Source organism: Sciurus vulgaris (assembly GCF_902686455.1).
Source record: "Sciurus vulgaris genome assembly, chromosome: 6".
Classification (NCBI taxonomy): Eukaryota; Metazoa; Chordata; class Mammalia; order Rodentia; family Sciuridae; genus Sciurus; species Sciurus vulgaris.
In genome coordinates this window covers 16,049,574-16,067,961 of record NC_136466.1, presented here as the reverse complement: position 1 = coordinate 16,067,961, position 18,388 = coordinate 16,049,574, and the positions used below count along the sequence as shown (strand labels likewise).

Below are 18,388 nucleotides of genomic sequence, written 5' to 3'. Positions count from 1 at the left end.
TGCCGCCTGCCCGCGCCTGCCTGCCTCCTGTGGAGTTGCCGTGCACAGTATGATTGCGGTGTTTTTTTCCGGGAGTAGCGTGCTGCACTGGTTCGGGGCTTTGTCTTTATTCACAACACATTCATGTGTCTCAGCAGGGGGGATCTGCACAGTTGCCTGCCAGCCTGTCCTCTTTGACTGTCTGCCGAATAAGCCAAATGATAACTCTGCATCAGAGAGAGAGAGAGAGAGAGAGAGAGAGAGAGAGGAGAGAGGAGAGAGGAGAGAAAGGAAGGCACACATTGAGATACAGAGGAAGAAAGACCACGCAAAAGGAGGGAGGGGGAGAGGGGGGCGAAAGGATGCTCTCCGGCACACTCATGTATTAGGTCTCTGTGCAAAGGCAGAAGGCTGCAGAGGCAGCATCAGCAAGCTTGCGGGCAGTGATTCTAACTAGTGCCCATGAACACCGTGGTCAGGACGACTTTGAAGAGGCAATTTATCACTTATGCCTAGAACACTCTAGCTCTGCTCACACTGAAAGCTCAGTCACCCCTTGTTCTCTAATTTAGAGACTTGCATCTTTTTGGCATTCAACACTCTCAAGACACTCTGCTACTACAGGTAAGATGCAGTTAAGATTTCTCTATTTGTGACATCATGACACTCTAACACACTTTAAACCATGAGCACTTTTAAATAGAATGCCTGATTTATGTTGAAATGCTTCCCCCTCCCTTATATTAGTCTTCCTTCATGTAAATAATTTCACAAGAAAAGAAGGAACAACAACTGAATTTGTCTTACAAGGAATCTACATGATTGTTTGCATTTCCAGGAGCTCTCCATTCACAGTTGGGAACTTGAACTCAAACTGTGATCTGTGATGCAATTCATAATATACATTTCTAAATGTACCACATTATTTGTTATCATTTGTATAAGTCATAATCCTTCCCTAGCTATAGTCTGGTGCTCTATGTTTAATAAGTTATGTTTTATTTTTCTAAGTTTTATAGTTTGGTGGAACCAACGTAAGCCACATAACTTGTGGAGTTTGATCAGATCTGTATGATGCAGGGTAATTTTCTCATTCAGAAACATGAGCTGTGACAGTCTTCACCAAGAAAGTCTTATCAAGAGAACATATGTGTATAATTAACAAGTAGCACAAGCATGGGAAATGCTTATGAGATTAAGAAAAAAATACAAGGATGTTGATGATTCATATATATCATGGTATCACTGAATTGCAAGTTTGTTTTTTTATTAAAAAATACCTTTGTTCTTATAACTCATCTCCATTTTCACCTGTCATTTCTTTTAAATAATAGGATTGGCTCTTACAAGAGGTCAGCCAGTTTTGCTGATATTGCAGGGAAAACTGTAATCACAGAAGCATATTATGAATGTCTTTTAAGTCTATAGAAAATGTAGAAGTAATGTTGTCAACAGGTCTGTAAAATTTTACTCTGCTCAGTTTTGATAAGAGAATGCTGTAATGTTAGTCACTTGTAACTTGGTATTCTGCTGTCCCATTCAGAGTCCCAATACATATGCTGCATATATGATCAAAGCTAGCAGCATCAGACAGATTTAATAATAAAAGCATTTTTTTAACTTGGCACATTAACTTGTCTCAGATTTTCATATTTACATACATATATATTTTCTAACCTTATGTGTATGATGTTCTTTCTGTTATTTTGTATAGGAGTTGCTCCTGATCTAATTCTCCTATAAGAAGTATTTAGATACTGGCAATCTGGAATCATTATAGTGACACTTAGGTAGTTAATGACTTCAACTCTGATATACAATAAAATATGTAGCATAAGATTAAAGCAAATCCTAGCAGAGCACATGTTTAACAGTGAAGTATTGTGAAAATAGAAGCATTTGCATGCAAAAATACATAATTCATTGGAAGACTTGTGATTCTTGTTCCTGTGCATGACTTATTTCATTTTCCAATTTCACTTACAAAAGGTTTAAGTCCAAGGGGAGCGTATGTAAAATATTCAATTGACTGAGGATGTGAAAATTAAGGGAGGAAAGAATTATTACTGCAGTGACTTTTCTCAGGACTGTTGGGTAACTGGCATGTAAAAATTCATTTTAGAGTTTCTACTAGGGCACACTAAAAAAAAAAATCAAAAAAGTTGATGTGATTTATGTCAGTATGTGAAATTATTCAGAAAAAGAAAATGATAGATGGGAGAAAACAGAGAAGTTTTAAAGTCTATAAAAGGCAGAATATTTTCAGTATATCTAGGGAAAACTGTATTCTTACTTTGAAAACTTATAGGAAAAATGTGTTAAGAATATTATTTCTCAGGCATAAATAAAATACCAATGGCCTAATATCAGGTGGTAAAATAAAAGTGTTCTTTGTACTCATTTACCAAATTTGAATGTGCAATTACCAAAATTATATATTGTGTGCAAGAATTCGTAGAATTCTGTAGTTAGAAAAGTTACTTACAAAGTATTTAGATTTCTAAAAGTTTTCTAACGTTCATATTTGTTTGAGTCACCTGATTTACATAAATGTTTTTGCTAAGGAATACATACATGCAACAAAACATTGTATGTACTTTTCTTCTGAAGATTTTCAACATTAGCTTTAGATTTTATAAAAATGATTTAGACCACTCATCTCTCTCTTCAGACATAGACATGTTCTAGGTTTTCTGATGTATTACAAAAGCACCAACTTCTTGTTTCCATCCATCAAAGCAAGATGCATGATTTTGTGATTTATGAGCGTGCCTTATCATGTTCATTTTATTTTCATTTCTCCAAACTCTCCAGTTTTTCCAGCTGTATAAGAACTTTTAAAGTGTCCCATAAGAGAAAATTCATCATTAATGTATCTTCTAGATTCTTGGAGTTTTAAACTCTGAAACATTAAAATTGTAGGGAATATTCATCCTCTTAAAAGTATTTTTTTGGTAATTATTCCAAAGTTGCCCAAAATATGTACTCAGGAATATGTCCCTGTTGTTTAGAGTTTCAACATTTTTGCTGTAGAAAGTTTGGAAAAGTTTCCTTTCAATGTCATTTTATGTTGAGGTAGATCACTACATGGAAGGTTATCTGGAACTTTAATAATGTCACTTCAGCTGATATTTTCATTATTACACTGTTTTGACATTGTTGAGTTTAAATGTGGCACAGAGCATTTCAGCTGATAAGGAACTTGGTTAGATTAGTTTTGAGGCTTTGGCCGATGTAACAATATAAAGAAAAAAATTCATTTCTTTGTTACCTGAGAGGGATTTCAACTCTGTCCTCACATGTACACTACATCAATTATTTATAACTTGTTGAAATAGATTATTTTCATTGATGGGGCATTGTTCTACTGAAATATTCCTTCATTTTATACAGAAATTTTGCTTTAATAGTTCTGGGTATCCCATGAATCATTCACTGGAATCCTGGACAATTATGAAATTTAAAAAAAATAAAAGATCATTGTGACATTAACACTAAAGCATGGGTAGAAGTAGTTATAACAAAAAAAAAATACTGAAATAATAAGCAATAATACATAATAAGGGATCTCCAGTTGATTTTCTGGTTCAGTTACTTCACTTAAAAATATTCTTAGAGTATGGGTGTGGGTCCTAGAAATCAAAACTCTTTGCAGATCTCAGTGACATAGAAGTGACAAGTAGCAACTTCCTCATACAGCCCATGGGTGCAAGTCAAGGTTGGATGAAGTTTTGGACTGGAATAATAGTCATGCTTTAAGTCATCTAAAAGTAAAATTCAAGAGCCTGTCCGACTAAGGTAGGAATTATGATAATTATAAAATGTTGATTGGCTGTTTTGAAGTCAATAGCCATTTATATTTTTAAGGTCATATTACAGGAGAATGAAATAGCCATAGTTTATTTGGTAAAGTATCTGATCTCTGTATTCTTTTTAAGAAATTATATGTATGTGTATATATATATATTTTTAAGAAATTATATATATGTGCATATATATATATATATATATATATTTGTGTGTGTGTGTGTGTGTGTGTGTGTGTGATGCTGGGGTTTGAACCCAGGGACTTGTGCATGTGAGGGAAGTACTCTACCACTGAGTTATATCCCTAGCCAGATTGATAATATTTCTGTGTACATATTATACAGCCATTATTACAAATCTGGTTACATGTGTATCCTGTTTCAGGTAGTGCTGACAAAGGAAAGCTCGTCTGTTCACTAAAATGCAAGTTTGCAAAGTTTATTGTTAACATTAACAGTATTTTCCCCCAGAAGGTAGTCAAAATGATATGGAAAGAACAGTTTTATTTAGATACATTGAAGAACATTAATACTAAGTCGTTTTACTAAAAGAATTGTTTTATCCACCACTCTTCAGAAACCTAACCTAACCTAACCACCAAGGAAGGGGAGATAGATCTACACCACAATGCCATGAGTAGAAACAATCCCGATTTAAAAACATAGTGCCCATTCATTTGCTTTCCTAAATTTTTGCACATGTGCAAGGACAGAACCATCTTGGTTTATGCAATAGTTCAGGTGTTATATAATAACAACATACATATCCCAGTAATAGACATGCCCACACGTAGCAAGGTTAAATTGTTGGTTTTGTAGTATATGAAAAGGAGAGATTAAAGAGTCTTTCCTGACATGAACTTTCTTTATTAGATTAAAGGGTTCCTGACATTTAGAAAAGTTCTGTTTAAATTAGCTCTCAGTGTTTTTCTTTAATCTGCACAGGCAAATATTAAATGCTTTAAGGTTCCTCTTAGAAAGTAACAGATTCCAATTAATTAGTGTCTGTTGACAGATACATACATTGTAAATACAAACCATAGGGTTCCAGTAAAGAGGTTAATTCAGTTTCTAGGAGATAAGATGAAATCAATACTCTCTTTTGAGTATTCTAAGAAAACATATTAAACATTAGGCAATTATGTAATTAAGGCAAATTTCTAGTCATGACTAAGAAAGATTATATTGGTGACTCAAACAGAGTATATAATTCTTAATGCGTTTGATGGTCACAAACTAAGACTTGGGGGCATTTGAAAAATGATACTTAGGTCAAATGTCATTTACATTTTTGAAGGTAAATAATCACTGGTTTTCCACAGAATGTATCATAACAACTGAATTGTCACAGAATTCAGTTTGTTATTATTTTGAAGAACTATTCATTTTGGAAAATAAGGGAAAGATATGACAAGACTTTGGCTAAAATTACTTGAGTTTAAAATATGTTTACACCCCTATTTGCTATAATAAATTCCAAATCATATGTGCAGAATACATTTCTCATCATCTGGAACACCTATAGAAAGTCATCACCTTATCTTCCTTTTTAAAAACCCAGGTCTTCTAAATGATGTTTCATTTCCAACTGAAAACATGTGGTGAGTCCAGATGTTCAAACACAATCACTCCCCACAGGCTTACAGTTACAGGTTGATTCAAGAATGGCTACGTATAAATATACACATCAGAGTCCTCATTTAAAATTAGAACACAGGCTGTGAAGTGCATAAAAATGGTATGAGACCACAGTTGGCATGTAAATTCCTTGTTCAGATGAAAATGTATTCTCCGCCCCACAACAGTAGCACATCTGGTACATGCAATAAATTTTTACAAAAGTTTTCACGTCTATGTAAAAGCATAGATATGACAATTGTATCTGAGGAAAAAAACATGATTTGCCTAGTAACCCTATTTTGCATAAATTTTGAGTGACATCCTTGGTCCGGTTGGGAAATTCCAGGGCTCCACGAACTCAAAATGATTCATTCCTCTGAAATCTAGAATGATTCAGGCATAAGTGAAGAAGTTTATTGTGGGAATAATAACTTAAATGTGTTGACTTTCTATCAGTTTATTCAAGCCCCAAACTAACAAGAAAATCAGGAGATCTTTCCCTATGGAAAAATAGCACTTGCTACCAAAGGATATTTATGATGCTTTGCTGGCTAATTTGTCTAGACAGATAAAACCAGAGCACGTGGTAGATGATGGAAGAGTGAAAACAGCAGACAGATTTATGAACACAGGGCGACTCTCCTGAGACTCCCCATAACTGAGTTCTTTAAAATTATGCATTTCATTGCTTTATATTTTCCTTTTTCTTTCTATCCTCCTTTTAGAGTCTCATTTGCAATAGTCTGGACAAGGGTAAGGAACCCACCTTCAGCATTTTCTTAGTTCAAAAATTCTTATGCACGTTGCTGTTGTCAGATCTCCCAAAACCACTCAATAACTTTGCTTCTAGTCAAAGCACTGTCACCATGCCAAAACTGCAAGATGGAAATAACCGAGGGGAACTTTATCTGCAGCAACTGGTTCATGCTGCTTGTTTCCACCTGGGTGGAAAGGGAGGCTGGCTGCATGTGGGTCAGGTTGAAAGAACCAAAGTCTTACAGTCTACTTAGAGTTGAGCCTTGAACACTAAGTATTTGAACCATGTGGATGTACTTATACTGGGATTTTTAAATAATAATAATCATTATCATCATTATTATAATACTAAGGATTGAACCCAGAACAGCTTCATCACTAAGCTATATCCCCAGTCTTTTTTATTTTTTAACTTTTTGAGAAAGTTTTCAATAAATTGCTGAGGCTGGGTTTGAACTTGAGAAGCTCCCAAGTCTCTGGCATTACTGATATGCACCACCATGCCCAGCACTTGCACAAATATGTTTTGGTAATATATGGCAATTTGAAAAACCACACAGATGAGCCCCTTAGCCTAGGAATACTGGAAACACTAATAAAATGTTAGATGTGTTATGTAAGCAAAAATATATTTGTAATAGTGTTGTATCATTTTCTAATATAGCATATTTACAAATCTATTGTAAACATTTAAATTAAAATGTATGCATAGAAAGACACATTGTACATGATACCATTTGCTGTCATGAGAAATATAAACAAACATAAATATGCAGTATTAAATCTCATACTTAACAACCATAGTAGTTTTGTGCCACCTTCTGTTGCTAGGTGGGGGAGTCAAAAGTTTTTTGCAGATTTTCAACTATAGGGGCTATTGCCCCTAACTCCTTGTTCATTCAAGGGATCAGCTATAGTCACCTGCTTTGAATATATTTTAGGTCAATGTATGGCCCCATCTCCTTAAATCAATTAAAGACAAATCTCACAAAGTCTAGGGAGTAGATATTACATGCACTGCAAAATTGCAAAGATTAGAGGTGTGTGTCTAATAAAATAGATAGCAAACAATGTTTGTTATAGAATGATTGGAAAGAGGAAGAAGGCAAACATATTTACCTAACTGCTCCCACTTTCTGACCACCAGAGTGAACAGGTCCTTTGTTGATGTATAACTGGAGAAATATTGCCTGATCAAAGGGAACCAGTCATTGCACTGCTTTGTCTGATGTTACTGCTCTTTTACCATAAGCCATTCTGGAAACTTTTATATGTATGATCCAATTACGAAACATAAATGAAGTCAAAATTAGTATCCATGTTTAAAATTAAGAAAATCGACTTAAGTTATTTGTTGCTCAAGGGTTCCCCTGATTTGGAAGAACCAGAGCCAGAACTGAAAGGCAATACTTCATGTACCCCAAACTCTACAGCCATGGAGATTTAGTATTTACTATATTATTCTAGGAATTTGCATACTGTTACATAGGAGTGAACAAAGTATATAATATCCAGTAGAAAAACAAAAAGGAAGCAATCCAAAGAATATAAGACCCAAAGGGTTTTAACATTTTATAACTAGTTAATCAGCTTTGGTAATTAATCCTTGATGGCAACTATGTTAATTATAATTTTTTCTTCCCCCTTTTTGTATATTTATTTTACAATTCTGCATTATATATAGCTTCCTAAAAATGCTGATACTGAACTGAGTGTAATTTTCCTTTTCATTCCCAGAATTTATGAAGTAGTTATTTTCAATCAAATTGTCTAAATCATGGAAATGTCAAAACATCAGTGCCTGTCCTTCATAAAAATGAGAATAAGTTCTTATTGTAGCTTAGTGCCTCTAGCCAAAAACAATGCGTCTGCTATATTTAAGTCAGGCTGGTTCATTGGCCGGAGTTATTCTTCCTTCAAACATTCACAAGATTTTGAAACTAGTGCCATCTGTGAAATGTATATTGCAACATTATACTTGGTACATTTCTTCAATCAAGGTCAAAGTAACTGAGTTACTTTGAGAATATCCTCAGCAGATATTCCCATTTAAATCCTTTTGGAAGTCAAGGGTGCTGGTTATTACATTGTTATCAGTTTCACTGTGATTCATCTCGTAAAGTTATTTAAAAATATACACATAGAATTTACAGATACATCAAACAAACTGCAGTGTCCATCTGCATTGAAATTATATTTGAGCACACTTATTTTTTAAAATGGAGAATTTCCAAATATCTGCCTAATTAGTCCTCTAATTTGAATCTGAAAAATTTAGAGTTCGCTCGATTTAAAATAATGGAAGTCAAGTCTTCCAGACTTTATTCTTCATAATCATTCTTCATAATCATTCTTCAGTCCTTAATGGGTTAATTTGTGTGGGTGAGTATGCAGGTGTGCACACTTTGGTGGCTATTTTTAAAACAATCAGATGAACAGATCAAGAAATATCTCCACCTTAAAACTTTAAGACATACTGATTGACTCACTGTAAGAGAAATCCAAAGACTATAACAAATATTTACCTTTGGAAAAATTCAAAAGGTTTGTCCACTTCTAGCAAAATTCAAACTATTAGGATGAATCACAGGAGGTCATAATGAAGAATTATGATTTTAAAGAAATTCCTGTTTTTCATTTGCTGACACTGCAAATAGAATCAAAAACCCAGAACACTGTTAGACCCTTGAACTGAATTGTTTTTAACCGTATTATACGATAGCTACTCGCATGTTTTAGGAATTGTCAAGATTTAGTGAGTCTCCAATTGTGTAGATTTAGATTATTTATTTTTGGTAATAGAAGTTATTATGGTTGTGTTATTCTTCATCCTTATTATCAGAGTTCTTTGTTAGAGTGTTTAAAGGATATGTGGACTTTTTGAATGAGTGATTACTTAATAGATGAAACTTTACTACCTCCTAGCCCTTGATGCTATTTTTGACAAAGTGACCTTGGTCAGTTCTCAGTTACACTAATATTAAGAAACAGAAACAAGTTGATTATCAGTGGATTTCCCACACGATTCCTTTGGTTTGCTACATAAGCGTTAAGGAAAGTAGCCATAGTTGAAGGTTCCACCCAGATTCATCAGTTATGTAGATCAATGAAATAGTAACTGCATTCAGTTAAGATTCTACAAGAGTGAGCTAAGTGTTAACTTACAGTATAGATTTAAAACTAATTTGATATGCAATGAATTTATGTATCAAACATCACATTAACTCCATAAGTTTGTTTATAAAATAGTTTAAGATTTTAAAGTATAAATAAATATGAGGTTCAATATTGATATAAATAAATGCCTGAAAAAATATGATAATACACAAATCTACTATGCAAAAAAAAAAATTCAACATATTTATGTCAATACTCTGCTTTCAAGAAGGGGCATAATTTCCTAGCCCTTAAGTATTAGATGATCCTTGTGACTTCTTTCCATAAAATGAAATTTGAAAGATGGAGAGGGCAGAGATTTTATAGTGGGGAGGCTTAAGAAACACTTAACTCAGCCAACATCAGCAGCGTGTCAGATGAAAACAAATTCAGACTTTACAAGAAACTATTTAAAAAGAAAACTATAATAGAATGTTCAAATCTCAGAAATCCACAAATGTCTGGAATCCTAGTACAGACCGTTCCTTTATAGTGAAAGTGAACATAAGCAATACAGAAGGGGAGTTCTGTGCTATGCACTGAACTGTGTCACCCAAGCTCACATGTTGATATTGTACCCCTAAAACTTTAGAATGTGCCTCTCTTTGGAGAAAAGGGCTTTAAAGAGATAATTAAGGATGAATGAGGTCCTCCCCAGTCTGTTCAAGAGGAAATTTGGAGATACAAAGGAAAGGCCATGTGAAGACACAGTGAGAGGGTGGCTGTCTGCAAGGTGAAGAGAGAGGCCTCTTTCAAAAGGAACCAAACCTGCCAGCACCTGGTCCTTGGGCTTCCAGTCTCCATTACTGTGAGAAAATTAGTGTATTAGTGTCGGTTGTTTAAGCCACCAAGTCTGTGGTGCTTTGTTATGGCAACCCTGGATAACCAATACATCAGGCAAACAAGAGGAGAAAGTGACTAGGAGATGTGTCTCCTTGAGTTTAGATATTTTTCAGGATGAGGAGATACCGAAGGGATGTTCTACAAGTTAGTGTTTGCTCAGGCTTGGGGAAAGCCATGCTCAGAGCAGGAGAGAACCCTACTCAAGTCTAGCCATGAAAAGCAGAGGGTAAGAAATGGTTAGTTGTGAGCACTTGGTCTAGTGACTGGTCATGGTGTGTCACTGGCGCATACACTGACCATGATGTTATGAATATGGCATTTTGTGGGTTTCCTCTTCAAAACCTGTGACTCCAGTCTAATCATGAAAAATCAACAGTTTCCAGTTGATGATATTCTACAAAACATCTGACTTCTATTTTTCAAAAGTGGCAAGATCATTAAAAATAAGTCTAAGAAATTATTGTAGTCAATGGACACCTAAGGAGACATGACTACTAAATAAAAAAAAAGGTACCTTGGATGTTATCCTAGAATAGAAAAAGGACATTAGATTAAGAACTAACAGTTCACAACTATGATGAGTGAAGTATGAACTTTAGTTAATAATGTATATTGATATTGTTTCATTAATTGTGACAAAAGCACCATGATACTGTCTTATGTAGTAGATAAAACTGATTATGGGTATCAAAGAATTATCTGTACTACAGTCACAACATTTCTGTAAATCTAAATCTATCATAAAATAACTTTAAAAAATCAAAAAACCCCAAATAAAAGAAAGATAACACATATCAATCATAGTCTCTTTCAAACAACAAAATAAGACAAATTCATCACTAAAAGGTTCAAATCAGCCTTGAAATGTGGCTGTATCTAATAGTAAATATAACTGGCACTTCAGGGGATCATGATTTTTGTAGAAAGTAAACTATATCTGCATTTCTAATTCTGCGATATTAATACAAAATTCTATTCTAGTAATATTTGTTCCTGCAAAGTGCTAATCAGTATATAGAGATTAGAGTACCAACTCAGATGCATTTTCTTCTAGATCATTTTTTGCCCTTCAGTCTCCAAACCTTTCATTTGACCTGAATGGAAGCAGTTTTAATACCAATGGCCTTCAAAGATTCACCTCAATGATTAGGTTTTCAGGGCCTTTTGTGACAGCATCCTTTGCTGGCCTCAGTGACAAGTCTTCCTTCATTTCCACCTTATCAGTTGACTCAGGTGTCAGTCTACTAATTTAGAAAGTTATTTCACATTCTTACAGTATACACAACATGAAATTCCATCCATCTAATAAGTATATGCCCTTTCCTTACACAAAATTCCTATAGTAGCAACTACAAAGTCTATTCCATATAACTTTTTTTTTTTTAAACTTAGGAAAAAATAAATTCTTTTCTTTCTACTTCTGGTAGTGTTCCTTACACATGCCAAGAAATCCCAAAACCAAACAACAACAACAACAAGGGATGAAACAAATACTGACCTTTTCCTGGTGGAATACATTGTTTCATTGCAGTATTTTCATTGATGAAAATACTCGTATGAACCATTGTCAAATCAGAGCTATCTCCCATTTAAGAAATCAATGTGAAAGGATACCAGAGAAATAGTTTTGTGCCTATAGATTAGAAACTGTTATCACATTCTTCACTGGGCATTTGCATTTAATTCTGTTCTGCTTTGAATTTTAAAGAATATCATTTTGCTTTCTTAGAGATAATCATAAAGAAGGAGCAAGAAGAAAGCTGACGGGGCAAAACTACGTCATTTGATTCTACTGACTATTTGCTATAGTTGATGCTTCCTTCATAATTAAAGTCTGATTGCTACAGGAAACAGAATCACCCAAGAATAATAATGCTATTATTTGACAGGCTTTTTGTATTTGAAAAAATGGGTTCATGCTGGCAAGTTTGAATTATTACAGTTATAGAATTTTATTTTTCTTAGGTTCAGTAATTTAAAGTGCTTAGCCTTTTGGAAAATGGATGTAATATTTCTGTAGCTCCCAAACACAACCAGTATGTATGTATTACATTTTAATTAGGAACTAATAAGATGTGATTGACAATCTGATTGGTGAGGAACAGGTACAGTAAATTTCTATTAGCAGATCTGAGTTTTTCTTTTCCAGTTCTATATTCACCCAACCTCAGAGTACTGAAATTATTATACTGGACACTTGCCATCCTGGCTTTTGGAAACCATCCTCCTGTAAAACCACCAAATTAATTATAGCTCATAGTAAGGGCAGGGCTGACAGAATCAAGTATTTTTGAGTTTACCTTAGAAAAGCAAACTATGGAAGAGATTAAGTGCTACTAATTAGGTGTGGAAAACTAATTAATAGAAATAAAGTCTGTGCACAGAGTAATATTGTTTGTTTAGCTACGGCTTATATTTTACAAGTGAGCATATGAACGTATAATACGTACATACCTGTTTGTAATTTCTCATGCTGTTGAGTTGGTAAATCGAAGAGATGCATGTTTTCAGTGTCATTAACTTTGCTTTGGACATCAGAACTACTTGCCACCTTTCTAGGCTGTTCACAAGCCTGTTGATGTAATTATTCTCTGACATGTTTTGTTGCCTGTTATCACTAGTGCGCTTCTCATGAGTTACAGCGAATTCAGGCTTTAAAGCTTTCTCCTCACATCCCTTTCACCTCGTGCCCACCGACTTCAACTCTAATGATAATCACAGCACACGCAGCGCCGAGTCACAGGGCAAATCTGCAACCTCACCGGTTGTTTTGAGTATCCAATTTTGCCTTGTTAGATTTCATTTTCATCTTATTGAACCAACTCCGTTATTTATAAAAACATTGGCTGTTAAATCTAGTCATTCAATAACAAGATTATTATTATTATTTTTATCTTCCTGCTGAAGTTTAACACTCCTGTTTAGACAGTAAAGCCGGATTCACAAATACTGGAAAATACACAAGTATTTACTTACTGATTCAGCAAATAATAACAAAAAGAATATTAATAAACCCAGCTACTATATCCCAGTCTTTGGGCTAAGTCATTTAATATTATCGTATTTCATGCTTTCAAATATCAAATGAGTTTTTATTGTCACCACTCAAATTCATTAAGATTTGAAAACTAGAGGCTTCATGATTTCCTCAAAGATGCCAATATAGTGAGTACTGACCTTGAATTTGAACTTAGCCTGACTCCAAAATCATGCCTTATATTATTTTGGGAGGACTAAAAATTAATTCCTCAGAAATCAAAAAATGTTTTCCATGTAGATGGAAACTAACGAAGAAAGTGTGGAAATTCACTTGAAGTGAAATTAAATTCATCATTAAAGAACATTGGTGATTATCATAATCACTTCAGTGTAAAATAACTCAGTACTGTGATTATTCTATAATAAAAAACTTCCCCACATGCTACTCCTAAAGAAAAAGGAACACATCCCTCCTTTTAAAAAGTTGACATGAAAGATTGAAATATTTATTAGAAAACTTAGGTGGTCATTTGTTTTCTTTTAGACCATATGTATTCACATTGTATCTGTCTATCTAATCCTGATTGTAGTAGTAGTGGAGTTTTTTTTTGTGTGTGTGTAGTGGTTGATTTAGATCACTAGCTACTTGAGATGGATCAGGCAAATTAGGGGAAGTAGCAGAGAACTTCAATTAAAGGAAGATCGAGGCAGCTGAAGATCAATCCCAAATGAAGAGTAAGAGCTCTGAGTAGATAATGTAAATCAATATAAAAAATGATTGGACCCTGAAAGGTGTGATTTTTCAAACTGTTTTTCAGGAAACCCTTTATTGTGTAAATTAACGTCCCTGCACTTCTTTCTAAGGAGATGCAGGAAGCATATTCTTGCTCTCCTCTAATCACCTTGCCAATGTTAATAGCACATGTACTGAACATCATGTTGTGTAAAGTTTCATTCCAAGGCCTAGGGCTCAGCAAACATCTGAGCACCTACCAAGTGCAGCATAAAATGCTCAGTGCCTGTAATACTGGGGTGCACAATCATTCGTTCATTAGCTCACAGCACACAGTCATGTATCACCCAGTATTGAGTGAATGATTGGAAGTCCCTAAATAGACAGTATCAATGCAATGATGCATGTTCCAACAAGCCAGGTGTCAGGTGCTGTGGCTGTCCTCTGCACATAGGCCTTGGGAATGTATGAGCTCATGTTCTATCTCAGGTACAACCTGGGGGACAGTAGAGATAAAGCACACTGCTCCTCTAAGTCATGCCTGGGCCTCTTACAGACATTTCAGAGCTAATAGCTGTGACATTAGAAAGGTACCTCAAAATCCCTTTCAGTACAAGAGTGTGGAGCTGTGGGTTTGACCCATTCTGTTCCTTAGCAGTTGCATTTTACGTGAGCACGCTACAGTGTCTTTAAAATGGAACTAACAGTTGTGCTTTCTTTACCATCTGGTGTGAGAATTGACCAGGAGTACTTGAAATGCTTATAGTACTCAGTATCTCATGTGTAAACGTCAGCAAGAATTAATAGACTGCATTTACGTGGTGTGGCTGCTTTTCATTGCTTAATTGAAAAGAGTGATAAGCTGATAAGGTCAGTGATTCATGAAAAAATAAGGTATGGCATGACTCCTCAACATTTCAGAATCACACACATGCACACGTGTGCACACACACACACACTCATCTTATTTTGATTGTGAATTCTTAAAGATAACTAAATGAACCAAAAATCACAGGAAACCTCAATCTTCAATGATCCTTAGAGAAACTGAAATCACTTTATTTTTCATGGCTGAAAGCAAATCTTTCATATTTCTGTCCTGGAAAGTATTATAGAAGGCATTTTGTCATTGTTATTTAATATCATTCTGGGAAAATAAAATAACATCCATCATTTGCTTTTGACTGTAGTGGAGGCATTTAGTTGTGGTACATGAACATGTCTACTCAAAATATGTCTCCCAAACCAGACAGAACTCTAGAGAACCAATATGGAAAGCTCTAGACATTCTCCTTCCCCTTAATGTCCCTTTGCACACACTGTGGGTTTTTATAACTCCAGAAATAAGTATGTGCTTCCATGCTGACATATGCTATTCAAAAAGCTGAATTATTCAGAAACACTCTTCTGTGTACCTGGGGCAGATGGTTGATCTGGATTCTGCCCATGGATGGGTCCAGAGTCGGTGCACTATTTTAAATTGTACTGATGCTTGATGGGTATGTACACATGTGGGTTTTCTAGTCGTCACCATTTGCCAGCTTCTAAGAGAGCATGACTGATAGTTAAAAACAATGGTTATAGGGGACATCTTAGCAACAATATCCAAATGTTTTTTTTTTTCTTTCTTTTTTTCCTCACATTTTAATTGGTGCATTATAGTTGAATGTATTAATGGGGTTTGTTGTTATATATTCATACAGGCACAATATACAACAATATAATTTGGCCAGTATCATTCCCAGCATTTCCCTCCTTTCTCCCCACCTCCCAGCCTGTGTGTGGTCCCTTTCCTCTACTGATCTCCTCTTGATTTTTAGGAGATCCAATGCCACCTTTGTTATCCCTTTTACTTTCCAGCTTCTGCATGTGAGAGAACACATAGGATCCTTAAACTTCTGAGTTTGATTTACTTCACCTAACATGATGGTCTCTAGTTCCATCCATTTTCTTGCCAATGCCATAATTTCATTTCTTTCTATGCTCCAATAAAAGTCCATTTTGGATAGGTAACATGTTCTCTTTATCCATTCATCCATTGATGGACATCAAGGCTGGTTCCATAGTTTGGCTATTGTGAATGTGCTGCTATTAACATGGGTATGCATGCATCACTGTAGTAAGATGCCTTTAATTCTTCCTGGTAAATACCGAGAAGTAGTATAGCTGGGTCATAGAGTGGTTCCATGCCTCATTTTTGAGGAACCTGCAAACAGATTTCCACAGTATCCATACTAATTTAAAGTCCCACCAACAGTGTAAAAACATTACTTTTTCTCCATATCCTCTCTAGCATTTATTATTATTTATATTCTTGATGGCTGCCATTCTGTTATGAGGTAAAATCTCAGTGTAGTTTTGATTTGTCTCTAATTGCTAATAATGTTGATTATTTTTTTTTCATGTATTTATTGATCACCAAATGCTTTTTTCTTTGCCTTCATTTCTTTGAATCTCTATCTCTCCGCAAAACCTTTCAAATTGAGAGCTCAGGATCATTACAAAGTAAATAATTCACAAATATTTTTCTCAAGCCCCAGTTTTTCATCTCAAGCATCATCTAGTGGCTAAAATCATCAGTTGGATTAGCCTCAATTATTCCAAAACTTGATAGCTGAACTTCTCTTCCAGACATGAATTCTTAATTCATATTAATGTAAATACTTCTTAAAATTTATCATGGTATTTCTCATACATTTATTGAAATAACTGGTTTTTCTTTAGTTGTGTTGATTCAGTCCATTGTCCCACAATGAAATAGAATTATGGTATAAAGATGAAGTTTTATGAACAATATGAAAATTACTTAAACTAGATTCATTATGATCATGACTATATTGAAACAAGTTAGTTTTTTGAGGTTGGGCACTTTTTAACAAAGGAAAGACCCTTTTTTAATACATTTTTTCAAAAGAATTCAAGCATTACAAAAATAAATTTTAGTTAGAAGTAATAAGCAATCAGAATGGATTTCTAAAATTAAATAGAAATTAGTTAATGTTAGTCTGTGCTGTCTCTTGCTTTTGCTAGTTGCCCACAACTTAGTGACCTCTTTTCTTCTTTGCAAGTCTGTAAGTTGGTTGGTTATTTCCATTCATTTGCTCCAATCATGGTTGGGAAACTTAGTCTTGCTCATGTATCTTTGGCCACCTGTCTGTCAGTCAAGAGCTCACTGATCTAGAACGGAACTGGCTGGGAAAATTTAGCTCTGTTTCATATGGTTTCCCCTCTTTCCCCAGCCTAATCCAGGCATGACCTCATGACTGTAGCAAAGGCCTCAAAAGCAGAAAAAAATGTATGGAAATGCTTTATGAATTTGCTCCTGGCATCATTTTTTTATTACATTGTGTACCAGAATAGTTCATATGGTAAACTCACGTTCAGTGTGGTAGGATGACTGACTATGAAAGCAGAAACATTGTTAGTTGAAGCCATCAGTGCAATTATATCACAACAAGTCGACTTATTGCATTTGAAGCTGATGATTCCAAATCTCAAAACTGACATACACACAGCAGGTATGTATAACTATAACAGTCATTCATATACATGAATGGAGTCTCCATCTCAAGCTGATATAGAGTATTGTTTTTAAAGGAAATTACTGGCAGCAGGGTACAATGGCACATGCCTATCATCTCGGCTCCTTGGGAGGCTAAACAGGAGAGTCTCAGATTCAAGGCCCATCTGGTCAACTTGGTGAGAGCCTAGCTCAAAATGAAAAATAAAAAGGATTTGGGATAAAGCTCAGTGGTAGAGAGTACCTGGATGCAATCCCCATTACTGGTGAGGGAAGGGAGAAACACATTATTGGTAACACTTTCACATCATGTTGGGGGCTGGCTAAGTGAATTAGAGTATATATTTCATTGAATGTAATGGTAGCTATAAAATGTTATTGGGAAACAATGTGTTGATATGCAAATAGTGTTGGACATATATTTTAGCAAGATGGATAAAATGATGTCAATATGTTAGCCCTGGCATAGAAAGGAGAGGAAAAAGAATATATACACATACACACAGGTGCATAGCACAGAGGTTTGATGTGTGTAAGTCTCTAGAAGTAAAAATTATATAAGGAAAAAGAGTGGTATGAAAATAAGTTAGAAGAAAACCAGAAGTCAATGAAAGTCTTTTCAAAGAATATCTTCTTATGCTTTTTGAGGATTACAACTTGAAGTTTTGATATTAATGAATAAGTACAGAAAAAATAAGTTAATTATTAAAACAATAATCATGAAGTATAAGAATAAAAGGGCATGGTGTATTGTCAGACTTTTGTATTATCCCTGGGTACCTCTTACTGTCTGTGGAAACTCAACATGCATGACCCCTGTGAACTAGGGCTGACCCCTGAAGTTCAGGGAGAGCAACATCTCCCCTACAAAACTGCTGTGCAGTTGAAGTGATAAAATCAAGGTAATGTACTTGGCTGGTATTTGACACATAGTAATTATTTAATACTGACTCGATATTTTTTGCTATCTCCACTGTTCTTTTCATTATTCATTCA

The 18,388-nt window shown here is 34.9% G+C and overlaps 1 long non-coding RNA gene across 1 annotated transcript in view; it reads left to right on the top strand.

Moving 5' to 3' along the window:
- Positions 1-533: 533 nt before the first annotated feature.
- Positions 534-18,388, top strand: part of LOC306664842 — a 467,505-nt gene continuing 449,650 nt past the window's right edge. The window contains exon 1 of the long non-coding RNA XR_013764812.1: positions 534-603. This is a non-coding gene — a long non-coding RNA (uncharacterized lncRNA). The remainder of the gene's footprint in view (positions 604-18,388) is intronic.